This window comes from Rutidosis leptorrhynchoides, chromosome 10 (assembly GCF_046630445.1).
Source record: "Rutidosis leptorrhynchoides isolate AG116_Rl617_1_P2 chromosome 10, CSIRO_AGI_Rlap_v1, whole genome shotgun sequence".
NCBI lineage: Eukaryota > Viridiplantae > Streptophyta > Magnoliopsida > Asterales > Asteraceae > Rutidosis > Rutidosis leptorrhynchoides.
In genome coordinates, this window is record NC_092342.1 from 293597015 (window position 1) to 293610677 (window position 13663).

The 13663-nt window shown below is 33.5% G+C and overlaps 1 long non-coding RNA gene across 10 annotated transcripts; it reads left to right on the top strand.

Moving 5' to 3' along the window:
- Positions 1–249: 249 nt before the first annotated feature.
- On the top strand, positions 250–5241 carry LOC139872264 (uncharacterized). 10 transcript variants are annotated; one of them, XR_011766984.1, is made up of 10 exons: positions 250–633; positions 1103–1238; positions 1415–1529; positions 2087–2154; positions 2296–2399; positions 2751–2907; positions 3094–3343; positions 3456–3570; positions 3822–4583; positions 4762–5241. It is a non-coding gene; the product is annotated as an uncharacterized lncRNA (long non-coding RNA). The 10 variants fall into 10 exon arrangements; XR_011766989.1 differs by having other exon boundaries at positions 3822–3945; XR_011766990.1 differs by lacking the exon at positions 4762–5241 and adding an exon at positions 750–802 and having other exon boundaries at positions 1173–1238; positions 3822–4646.
- The last annotated feature ends 8422 nt before the right edge of the window (positions 5242–13663 follow it).

A 13663-nucleotide genomic window follows, 5' to 3' on the forward strand; every position in this document is an offset into this window, starting at 1 on the left:
TATAGGTGACATTTTTACCAACAAACACCAAATAATTAATTAAATCAAGACATACTAGCTAACATCGATTGTCTATTAGCTATAACTTCATGAACAAATATTAAACCTAACTTAAATCATGAACATAATTCGGACACGTGTCACTACCGAATTCCTCCTCACCTCTGCTAATTTTCTCCTAATTTTGAATTAAAAATTCGTTAATTACGCCGCGTGTCCCTAATTAATCCCAGAATCATCCTCCAAATTTTCGTTTTAGGGTTAAAAGCGTTCCTTCTCCTTCTTCAATTGATAATAATTCTCCTCCACCACTTGATTCACCAAGACCAATTTATTCAGTGATGAAGGTTCTTAATATATCAAACGATTTAGTTCATAACCGATTCCATCGCCGATTCCTTTTCCTTCAACAAACCACGATATAGTTTAAAAAAATGCTCAAATTTTGATTCTTCGATTACTACTGTATGCACACAATTTCGATTCAGAATCTATAAATCGTCTCCATGGATCAACAATTATCTTTGTTTCAGTTAAAAATTGTTGCTTGAGATGGCTACAATGGTATTCGCTGCAAGAATTTATGAATCGTATGATGTCTGTTAATCGATTAGGTCTTCATTTGTGATAAAGGTATATAAGCTCTGATCTATGTACACTTCCTTCAAATATTTCTAAATTTTTTATTTTATTTAGGGATTTTTTAATTAATTAATTTTTGATTGATTCTAATAATGATTATGAATTAGGGTTCATGTACATACGATGAACAGGTAACACACAAATTTAGAGATCGATTATGGTATTTTTACTCCTACTAATAATGAACCAATCGTTCAATTTTGTATTTAATCAATATAGTTTCTTTTCTTGATGCCAATTTGATTACTATATTTCAAGATTTTATAAACAAATTTGTTTGTTTTTTATTTATGTTTTTCAATTTCAAATCATATTTGTAATCTGCTATGCAATATCCAGATTTGTTGAATTAAATTAATTTTTAATTAATGTTAACAACTGTCTACTTTCTATGTATGAAGGTTCTTTATCTAATTCATATGTAAATTACATAATATATTTTCCTTTATTTTTTTAATAGGCTGGATTAACTGATTGTGGGGCATGTGCCACTTCTGTTTGCTAATTCATTGTGCACCATAATCTTATAGATATGATACAATGAACGGTGTTAATGAGGTTAAAGGAGTAAAGAATGAAGATGCGATCTAAAGAAGGTTTTTTTTCCCTATAATAACATTTAAATACTATTTAGTACCTTGATCAGGTAGAGATTGATCATATGCTGAATAGTTACTTATTGAATTGTATAAATATTGTTTCAATTGTGTTTTTTTTTTTGTATTAATATAATTATAATTATGTTGATTCTTTTTGTGTTTATTTATATTAGTTACACGGATTATACATGTAGTCATGATCTATAATAGCTGCGGAAACCTTCAAGATGCACTTCACAACTACCTCTAAGTGAAGTCCTCATACAGTGATATCTAACTCTATGTGAGGTATTCCTTCATTTTTTTTAGTCAAACATATGTGTTTGGGTTGTTGGGCAGGTTTTCTTAACAGTAGTTGTGTCAAGGTTATGTTCTTTGTCAAGTAGTTTTCCATTTTTCAGTCAGTTCCATTTGAGTGGGTCGGGCTCCAATGGACTGATTGTGTTCATTTTTGTCTGTCTTTGATGTCATAAACTATGTGCTTTGTGTTTAACGTATAATATATACCTCTGCAATTTTTAGTCTTTCATTTGTTTATGTGCCTATTTGCTGTCTCGATTTGTTTGCTATAATGATAATGTAAAAAACAAAGAAAAAAATGTTAGCCACTCCGTGTTACACGAGGTTTGTGTTAGGTGTAAAAGGTTGCAACTGTTGCATCAGAATACACTTATCTTATTTTCTTTTAGTGTCTTTGTGTTTGTAATTATTGTGGTTACAAAGGGACTGCGCTTCAACAAGCTAAGTTTTTTTTTTTTTTTTTTAAATAATCCTCATTTAGATAAAGTAGGTGGTGTGAGGTGCTCTAACGTCCGATCTTAAATTTTGGGGTTTTTAATTTGCAGATAAATTGACTGACTTGATTATGATTTGAAACAGCTACTACGGGTTATACTTCACAAGTTCACATACTGTAAGTTGAATTATTATTACAATCTGTTTTTAGTTTAAAATTTTGTTGTTATGTCATTATTGTTTGGATGTTAGTATAAAAAAATTAATTCAAGTTATTTGCTTCTTGAATTACATTCTTTATATGTTTGTATGAATTTAGGTAAAGATATTGATTGGATCTTTCTATGATTTGGGTGTAAAAAATCGAGATATGAATCTCAAGTTTACTGTTGTCTTCTTCGCTGTTGAATCTGAGGTTCTGAGGTAACAATTTTTTTTCGTTTTTTGTTGGCGATTGTCTTTTGCAATTGCCATTACACCTAATCTTTTTAAAGGAATTCTTCACTTGCTACCGATAAACCAAATCAATAACTTTCAGTTTCTTAATTTTCGAATCAACAAATAAAGGTTAATCAAATCATACAGTCATCCAGATTTTGAATTCGCTACATGCTTTACTTGATAAAGTATTTATGTTTTTTTTTCTTGGTTTAAAAGCTTCATGGTTATCTGGATTTTTAAATCTTAAGATTTTGGCTTATTCAAGGTTTTAGTGCGTATATCCCATCTACTTTATTTAAATGTATTTTTTGTTCGTTTGGTTTATTCCTGCAGGTTGTGCCTGTATTTTGTGGCTCATAATCAATTTAGATGTCAACGGAAAATACATTTAATCGAGTCATCGTAATCGTAAATTTATATAATCGATTCATATACTTTTACTCACAAGTCAGGAAGTTGCTAAAAAGTATATTCCTAAACGTCGATCATGGTAAGTGATTTACTGAACTATTAGTAATTTTGAATCATATTTCTTTCGAGCATTTTTTGAAAGTGCATATTTTTATTAGAAATTCGTTCTTGGATTTATCGACAACCTTTCATTTGAATTATGTTGCGCTTCTTTGTTCAAAGATTTACGTTCATTTGTAATTATATTGCATTTGTAACATGTTAGTCATATAGAGATAAATGTCCGAAAGTGTAAATATACGTAGCCCAACGTTTTGGTGTGACTAGGGAAGAACAAGATCAAGCTGCTGTAAGTTTGATTTTTGAAAGTCAACCTTATTTTTTTTTTAATTTTACCCATGTCAAAATTTATGATAGTAACCAGTTTACTTTGATACGTCGAGTCTCACAAACGTGCTGCCATAGCAACTTCATCCGGGAAGTTCAAAGATGAGATTGTTCCTGTTTATACCAAGGTACATATTTTTGCCTTTCAAACTTAATCCATTAATTTTATCTAAATTAATAAATATGTTTTGACCTAAAAGACCATATTGATTTCTTCATAGATGTTTGACCCGAAAACAGGTGAGGAAAAGCCAGTTTTAATATCTGTATATGATGGGTATTAGGCCAAACACAAACATGGCTGATTTAGCAAAACTAAAGCCATCATTCAAAAAAGATGGTACAACGACAGCAGGTATACATGATTAGATATTATACATACATGAACAAAAAAGGTAATATGGGCGGGTCGGGCTGGGATTAAGTCTTACTTCTTTTCCATGGGTCTAAATTATTAGAGGGGCAAATATAATACAACTTCAAGTTAAATAATTAACTAATTTACTAAATGATAAAAATAGACTAACTCGGTCAATTTATAAGTAAATGGGTTGAAATTGTCATCTTTAAATAACAGAACCCATGAATGATTTTTTATATGACTAGGGACTGCAAGTCAAATTAGTGATGGTGCTGGTGCGGTCATTCTTATGAAAAGAAGTGTGGCAAGTCAAATCGTGCTGCAAGTCAAATCGTATCATATCTAGAGTTCATGTTTGATGATGTTGAGGTATTTAACAAATCAAACATATACTATTGTACACATCCCTGGAGATAATTTCTGTTACTATTGTATAATATATATATATATATATACTGTTTGCCTTATACAAATCTCCAGTTACAGAGATATATACTATGATATACAGGCTGTTAGATTATATGTATGCTGTTTGCAATATATATGATGTGATATAAATATAAATGTTGTGATCACTGAGGTTGTTTTTCATCAGCTTGACGTTAAAGATCCAATATCTGTTAATCGATTGGGCTAAATACGTTAAATACCAGTTCAAAAAACCCGATATCTTGGTGAGTAGGACTACTTATTTCCACATTTTTTTGAAGTACTAAAAGTAATGTAATAGTATATCTTATTATACTGTTATGTAATGTAATCTATGTATTTAGTTATCTATCTTTAAAATTGGATAATGTAATCTATGTATTTAGTTATCTATCTTAAATAGTATATCTTATTATACGGTGATCAAGATGTTACTATTTTACATATTTATTCTTAACCTCATGTTCGGTTAAAGATTGTTAAGTCTATTACAAAGATGGAAGCCTTTGAAAGTTTCTTCAATTTTGTTCTCTCTCCAGAAGTGCCCGAAGACGAAGGATGATACTGATGAATAGTTGGTTAGATATATTCTTTGTTTTTTATGATTGTGATGGTGATAAAGATTATATGTGTTTTTTTTTTTTTTTTTTTTTTTTTTTTTTTTTTTTTTGTTAAATTATTGTATGGTTCTTAATCTTTAAATTCATAAATTTTAATTCATGATTTTTAATGTAGTAAGTTTTAAATTAAATGCAGAATTGCGGAAATCTTTTAAGAAGGTATTGTTATTCATAATTGGTTATTAATGGAGGTATGGTGCACGACTATTAGCAGAACTTGAAACGATGACATGGACGGATGAGACGATACCCAAGATTGTTTGATTTCACAATTTATAAATTTTTCAATAATTTGAAGACTATAGGTTCTTTACATATGAGTTTTAATTTCTCTGTACATACATCTTTGAAGAACCGAAAAATTATGAGTCATTGAAGATTGTTGATAACATTACATATGATATCTTGACAAATAAGATGCAATAGTTGCGGACAATCATGCTATCAAAGGATAACACCAAACAAACTCTCGGGTCACTGCTAAGTTGGTTGCTAAATGGGTTACAAATCTCATATTCCAGGTTGTAGAGTTATTGGTGGGGTACATAGGTCTAACTTTGGTGCTCACAGTGGTTATGCTTTGAAGATATCATTCTATAGCCCCTTTTAAACTTTGTACGGAGTATATATATAGCAGTTTATGGAAATGTTTGCACGGTTTGGTACGAACCTGTGCAACGCACGGGCTCTAAAACCATATAATATCGTTATTTAAAATACATTTGCGATATACTATATAAAATTTTCGGATGAGCACCCGTGCAATGCACGGGCTCATAAATCTAGTAAACTATTTAAACCAAACTCATAACAAATTAATTACAACAATCACCACCTTAATTGGTTATCCATTTCATTCGTGCACCACAATTGTAACATCCTGAACACGTTCCACAGTCATCTCGGTTTAAACACCCACTGCCACAATGATTACACTCATATCACCCCGCTCTGATACCATTTGTATGATCGATTTTAGGTCCACCAACATGTCCGGTACATAAGCTCATGAGTTCCATAGTACTCTAAAATCAAATGGTGATAGTGGGAGGTTCCCGTAAACTTATATACACACATTATGTCCTTTCAGTTTCCTATGTGGGACACACAAACTGATTAACTCCAACACACTCGATGGATCAAAATCCCTCTTGTGTTTTCTAATGCGGATAAATTTAAAATGAAAATCATAAAATCTGACATCATATGGAGTGACCAAATCATATATAACTGAAGAGGTCAACGATGTGTGTTTTCGATATATAACTAGACATCAATGAATTGAGTTTACCGGCAGTTTCGATTTGTGTGATGGCAAACGATCGAGAGTTTCGGCGGTTTCGTTTTTCAAACGAAATAACATATTCCTTCCATAACTGTAATGTTGATTTGATTTTCTGGTCTTTAATTTCAAGAATTTGAAGAAACATAAATTGGGTTGAAGGATCATTGTTTATTTAGGTATTTTCTTTGTTAGAAATGAAATTCGAAGGTATAATTTCAACCACTGAAGTTTGATTGTTTTATTTGAGGTTTTTTTTATTATTATATAATTGATTTGATGATTTTATTATATATGTATATGGTTGAATGATTAAATATGAAGATTGTTCATGTGAGTTATAAGTTTTAGGGTACTTATGTTGGAAAAGAGTGAAGAAAGAATTGAAATATGTAATATGACAAAAACATCCACACGAAATGAAAAAAATTTAACTTCGACTAACAATTGGACTATCCAACAAAAAAAAATACAAACTAATTGACTATTCAAGTAACAAAAAAAAAATTTTGGACTATCCATACAATTTATGACAAACCACAAAGACTACTCACGTAATTTTGTTTATGAAAAATTTATCAAATATATGGTGTATATATTAAGTTATTAACAATCAAATAAATAAAGAAAAAATATGTGTTTGGTTCATGTTGTTTATCCGTATCATGTGATTAGTCCGCTATTTTTTGTTATTTGATGTGGTTGATTATTGTGAATTGCTTAAATTACGTAGGTAGTGTAACGACTCAACCCTCGTTATACTAAAAACACGATCCAAAAAAAAAAAAATTTGAACCTGTACATCTGGACGGCGTCCAGATTCCTGGACGACGTCCAGTACTGAAGCCTTGGACGGCGTCCAACAATTTAGGACGGCGTCCAATTTAACTAACGGGGACTGATCAGTTTTCTTTTACACGTGAACGAAAAACCCGCTCCCCGACACATTCCAACGAAGTAAATTATCACAACATATCAATATAAGTAAAACTAAAAGATTTCCACAATAAAAACTAGTTTTACATCGCGGGGCCCAAATATGCCCAAAATAACATTAAGTACGAAATACGAGTTTCGACCACAAAAAGTTTAATTGCCAAACGTCACTAGAGCATGGTGTTTGGGGTTAAACTAACCAGATCTTGGTCGAACTTCCAAAAAGCCATAACCCCCGAAAGCCAGTAATCCGTACGAATACCTTTGCCCTTATCCAAGCCGGATCCTAAAAAGGTAAACAACGAGAGGGTAAGCTAACGCTTAGTGAATGTAATAATTATACACATACATATATAATACACCTACTTGCATACACTTACTCAAATACCTCATGCCCGCTAGCAATTTACATAGCATACCAACGCAAGTATAACTTTAAACCCTTCAAGATCATGAGCTAGCACAACAATAGTGTATATATATAACCCGAATAATATAATATACTACACTACAACGCGTAATTATGGTTAACCAATAATACATGGGAATGGTACTTCGAATTTTCCATCGGTGTTCATAACAACCGTTAGTGTACAACGAAATATATCACTAACCCCTAGGCGACACGGACAACGAAATATCCGTTCAAGCAATCGTTAGTGTACAACGAAATATATCACTAACTCTTGGGCGATTTGGACAACGAAATATCCATCGTTAGTGTACAACGAAATATATCACTAACCCTTGGTGGTATAGACAACATATACCCCGGCGCCTTCCCCGCCCTACAAATAGATACATTATATACACACATGTATAATCATTCCACTCACCTTGTCGACTTGGCGAGATTTCCAATAACAACTTGTAACTTCAAAGCGAGTCACCTAACACAATTAATTCTCAATTAATTCACATAATAAGTTGGACTTTCCACCAACTAGCCCCACTAGTTCATTTATGACCCATTTGCACTAGAATCACTCATTAAAGGTCAAGACTCCCAACTAATCACTAAAAGCTAGTGATTAAGGTTCTAAGACTTCCTTCAACACATAACTAGGGTGCTTTCATACACAATTTATCCCGCTAGGTCGAACCTACCCATTTGACCCATTTTAAGTCAACCATGAACCCTAGAAACACATTTTACTAGCAACCCAAGTGAGCTAGTGATTAACTAACCATTTTAGACTCATTAACACCATTTCTTACTTAAAAACCCTAGGTTGGTTGTTCTTGAGTCCTCATGACTCAATCTTACCCACAAACCCCCAAAATCACCAATTATGGGTCTTATGTTCAACACTAACCCAAACCCTAACCCTTTAACACTAATTAAGTAAGAAAATGAAGATTAGGACTTACCACTACTATCACCACGTAGCTAGCGACTAGATGAACAACTTTAACACTCGAGGTAAGACCCGAAACTAGCTTCTTCTTCCTTTGCTTGAGCTTTCTCACACTAGAAATCTCTCTCTCTCTCTCTCTCTAAACTTGAAGTGGTAGGGTTGAGGTTGTTGAAAGTGGAGTAATGATACACTCCAAAACTGATCTAATGGCCCTAAACTCGTTCCATTGTGAAAATACCAAAATACCCTTCTAAAATATCTAAAAACCAAACAACTGCCCGTCAGTTCATCTGGACGGCGTCCCATAATCTGGACGGCGTCCAGTCCTTCAATGTTGGACGGCGTCCCAAGATTTTGGACGGCGTCCAAACTAACTGGGAAAACAGGATGTTACAACTCTCCCCCACTTGATCCGGATTGCGTCCTCGCAATCCACGCCGCATGACACGCAGGAAGATAAACCAACACAAATTCTTCGGGTTCCCATGTAAACTCGGAACCTTTACTACGACGCCATTGGACCTTAAAAGTCCTCACCTCTTTGTTACGCAACATCTTCACCTTTTCATCAAGTATAGCAATCGGCTCTTCAACATACTCTAGCTTGTTGTTCAACTCGATCTCATCTAGTGGCATCCATGACGAATCATCCGAAAGACACTTACGGAGATGGGAAACATGAAATGTATTATGGATCCCCGCAAGCTCTTCGGGTAATTCCAAATGATACACAACTTCGCCAACACGAGCTAAAATCTTAAATGGCCCAATAAACCGACGAGCTAACTTTCCCCGTTTTCGAAACCGAATAATACCCTTCCACGGCAAAACCTTAAGCATCACCATGTCAACTTCTTGAAACTCGATCGGTCGTCTACGTTTATCAACATAAGACTTTTGTCTATCTTGCGCCGCTTTTAAACGAGCCTGAATCATTTCGATTTTACTATTCGTCTCCAATACCAAGTCGGTGCTCCCGACTTCCCTTTGACCCACTTCGCCCTAACAAATCGGGGTTCGACACCTTCTACCATATAACATCTCATATGGTGGCATTCCAATACTAGAGTGAAAACTATTATTGTACGAGAATTCCACCAAAGGCAAGTGTTCATCCCAACTACCACCAAAATCAATAATACACGCTCGCAACATATCCTCCAATGTTTGATTCATACGTTCGGTTTGACCGTCCGTTTGAGGATGATACGCCGTACTCATATTCACTCTCATTCCCATATCTTCATGAAGCTTTTTCCAAAATTGAGAAGTAAAACGCGTGTCCCGAACCGAAACAATAGACACGGGAACGCCATGTCTCGATATCACTTCTTTAATGAACATCTTCGCAAGTGCCTCCGACGTAATTGCTTCTTTAATAGGAAGAAACAATGTACTTTTCGTCAATCTATCAACAATCACCCAAATAGTATCATATTGGGTTCTTGCCGTTTTCGGCAACTTGGTAATAAAATCCATGGTAATATGCTCCCACTTCCACATCAGAATTTCTAGCGGTTGCAACTTACCATACGGCTTTTGTTGTTCGGCTTTAACTTGCTAACACGTGACGCATTGCTCAACATACTTAACAACGTCGCGTTTCATGCCCGGCCACCAATAATCTTTCCTCAAATCAAGGTACATTTTCGTCTCACCCGGATGAATGGAATACTTAGACTTGTGCGCTTCGTCAAGAAGCACCTTTCGAAATTCCCCCATCCTTGGTATCCACACTCTTCCTTTAAAGGACAACAAACCTTGAGGGCCCAACGTAATAAACTCCATTTGCCCCACGATCCGCTCTTCATGTTTATTATGGACAAAGGCTTCAATTTGAATCTCATCGAGCTTTTCGAGAAAGTCGTTAGTAATTTTCATGCGCAACAATCCTAAACGTATCGCCGGATGTTGACTCTTTCGACTTAACGCATCCGCGACTACATTCGCCTTGCCCGGATGGTAAAGTATCTCACAATCATAATCCTTCACCACATCCATCCATCTACGTTGACGATAATTCAAATCCCGTTGATCAAAAAGATGTTTCAAACTCTTGTGATCCGAATAAAACGTACACTTGACACCATACAAGTAATGACGCCAAATTTTCAAAGCATGGACCACCACCGCTAATTCGATATCATGAGTCGGGTATCTCTTTTCATGTTCCTTTAATTGGCGAGAGGCGTAAGCGATGACTTTACCTCGTTAAATTAGAACACACCCGAGCCCATTTAAAGAGGCATCACAATAAACCGTCATACCATCTACCCCTTCCGACAACACTAAGACCGGAGCTTGACACAACTTCTCTTTTAATAATTGAAAAGCAATTTCTTGCTCATTTTCCCAATTAAATCTCGCGTTCTTCCTCGTCAATTTCGTCAATGGAGAAGCAATCTTAGAAAACTCTTGAATAAACCGACGATAATAACCGGCCAACCCGAGAAAACTTTGGATTTCCGTAGGTGAAATGTCCCGTTCATATTGATTATAAACGTTCCATATTATTTGATTTCATCGCGAGGTTTTGACCTCTATATGAGACGTTTTTCAAAGACTGCATTCATTTTTAAAACAACCATAACCTTTATTTTATCGATAAAGGTTTAAAAAGCATTACGTAGATTATCAAATAATGATAATCTAAAATATACCGTTTACACACGACCATTACATAATGGTTTACAATAAGAATATATTACATCAAAAATAAGTTTCTTGAATGCAGTTTTTACATAATATCATACAAGCATGGACTCCAAATCTTGTCCTTATTTTAGTATGCAATAGCGGAAGCTCTTAATAATCACCTGAGAATAAACATGCTTAAAACGTCAACAAAAATGTTGGTGAGTTATAATTTTAACCTATATATTATCAAATCATAACCATAGACCACAAGGTTTCATATTTCAATATACATCCCATACATAGAGATAAAATTCATTCATATGGTGAACACCTGGTAACCGACATTAACAAGATGCATATAAGAATATCCCCTATCATTCTGGGAAATCCTTCGGACATGATAAAAACGAATTCGAAGTACTAAAGCATCCGGTACTTTGGATGGGGTTCGTTAGGCCCAATAGATCTATCTTTAGGATTCGCGTCAATTAGTAGATCGGTTTACTAATTCTTAGGCTACCAAGCAAAAGGGGCATATTCGGCTTCGATCATTCACCCATATAATGTAGTTTCATTTACTTGTGTCTATTTCGTAAAACATTTATAAAATTGCATGTATTCTCATCCCAAAATTTTAGATTTTAAAAGTGGGACTATAACTCACCTTCACAGATTTTTACTTCGTCGGGAAGTAAGACTTGGCCAGTGGTCGATTCAAGAACCTATAACAAATATGTACATATATATCAAAGTATGTTCAAAATATATTTACAACACTTTTAATACATTTTGATGTTTTAAGTTTATTAAGTCAGCTGTCCTCGTTAGTAACCTACAACTAGTTGTCCACAGTTAGATGTACAGAAATAAATCGATATATATTATCTTGAATCAATCCACGACCCAGTGTATACACGTCTCAGGCTAGATCACAACTCAAATTATATATATTTTTGGAATCAACCTCAACCCTGTATAGCTAACTCCAACATTACTGCATATAGAGTGTCTATGGTTGTTCCAAATAATATATATACATGGGTCGATATGATATGTCAAAACATTTGTATACGTGTCTATGGTATCCCAAGATTACATAATATATTAGAATACATGTATAATACCATATAAGTTAGCTAGAATATGATTTGTATAGAATTGTTAATATTTCCCGTAGCTACAAAAATCAAAAAATATCCAATCTTGTTTTACCCATAACTTCTTCATTTTAAATCCGTTTTGAGTGAATCAAATTGCTATGGTTTCATATTGAACTCTATTTTATGAATCTAAACATAAAAAGTATAGGTTTATAGTCAGAAATATAAGTTACAAGTCGTTTTTGTAAGAGGTAGTCATTTCAGTCGAAAGAACGACGTCTTGATGACCATTTTGAAAAACATACTTCCACTTTGAGTTTAACCATGATTTTTGGATATAGTTTCATGTTCATAAGAAAAATCATTTTCCCAGAAGAACAACTTTTAAATCAAAGTTTATCATAGTTTTTAATTATCAAACCCAAAACAGCCCGCGGTGTTACTACGACGGCGTATGTCCAGTTTTACGGTGTTTTTCGTGTTTCCAGGTTTTAAATCATTAATTTAGCATATCATATAGATATAGAACATGTGTTTAGTTGATTTTAAAAGTCAAGTTAGATAGATTAACTTTTGTTTGCGAACAAGTTTAGAATTAACTAAACTATGTTCTAGTGATTTCAAGTTTAAACCTTCGAAAAAGATAGCTTTATATGTATGAATCGAATGATGTTATGAATATCATTACTACCTCAAGTTTTGTGGATAAACCTACTGGAAAAGAGACAAATAGATCTAGCTTCAAAGGATCTTGGATAGCTTGAAAGTTCTTGAAGTAGAATCATGACACGAAAACAAGTTCAAGTAAGATTTCCACTCTAAATAAGATTGTTATAGTTATTGAAATTGAATCAAAGTTTTAATATGAGTATTACCTTGTATTAGAAAGATATCTTACTGTAAATAAGAAAGATTTCTTGAGGTTGGATGATCACTCTACAAGATTGGAAGTAAGCTAGCAAACTTGGAAGTATTCTTGATTTTATGAAACTAGAACTTGTAGAATTTATGAAGAACACTAGAACTTGAAGATAAAACTTGAGAGAGATCAATTAAATGAAGAAAATTGAAGAATGAAAGTGTTTGTAGGTGTTTTTGGTCGTTGGTGTATGGATTAGATATAAAGGATATGTAATTTTGTTTTCATGTAAATAAGTCATGAATGATTACTCATATTTTTGTAATTTTATGAGATATTTCATGCTAGTTGCCAAATGATGGTTCCCACATGTGTTAGGTGACTCACATGGGCTGCTAAGAGCTGATCATTGGAGTGTATATACCAATAGTATATACATCTAAAAGCTGTGTATTGTACGAGTACGAATACGGGTGCATACGAGTAGAATTGTTGATGAAACTGAACGAGGATGTAATTTTAAGCATTTTTGTTAAGTAGAAGTATTTTGATAAGTGTCTTGAAGTCTTTCAAAAGTGTATGAATACATATTAAAACACTACTTGTATATACATTTTAACTGAGTCGTTAAGTCATCGTTAGTCGTTACATGTAAGTGTTGTTTTGAAACCTTTAGGTTAACGATCTTGTTAAATGTTGTTAACCCAATGTTTATAATATCAAATGAAATTTTAAATTATTATATTATCATGATGTTATGATGTATGAATATCTCTTAATATGATATATATACGTTAAATGTCGTTACAACGATAATCGTTACATATATGTCTCGTTTCAAAATCATTAAGTTAGTAGTCTTGTTT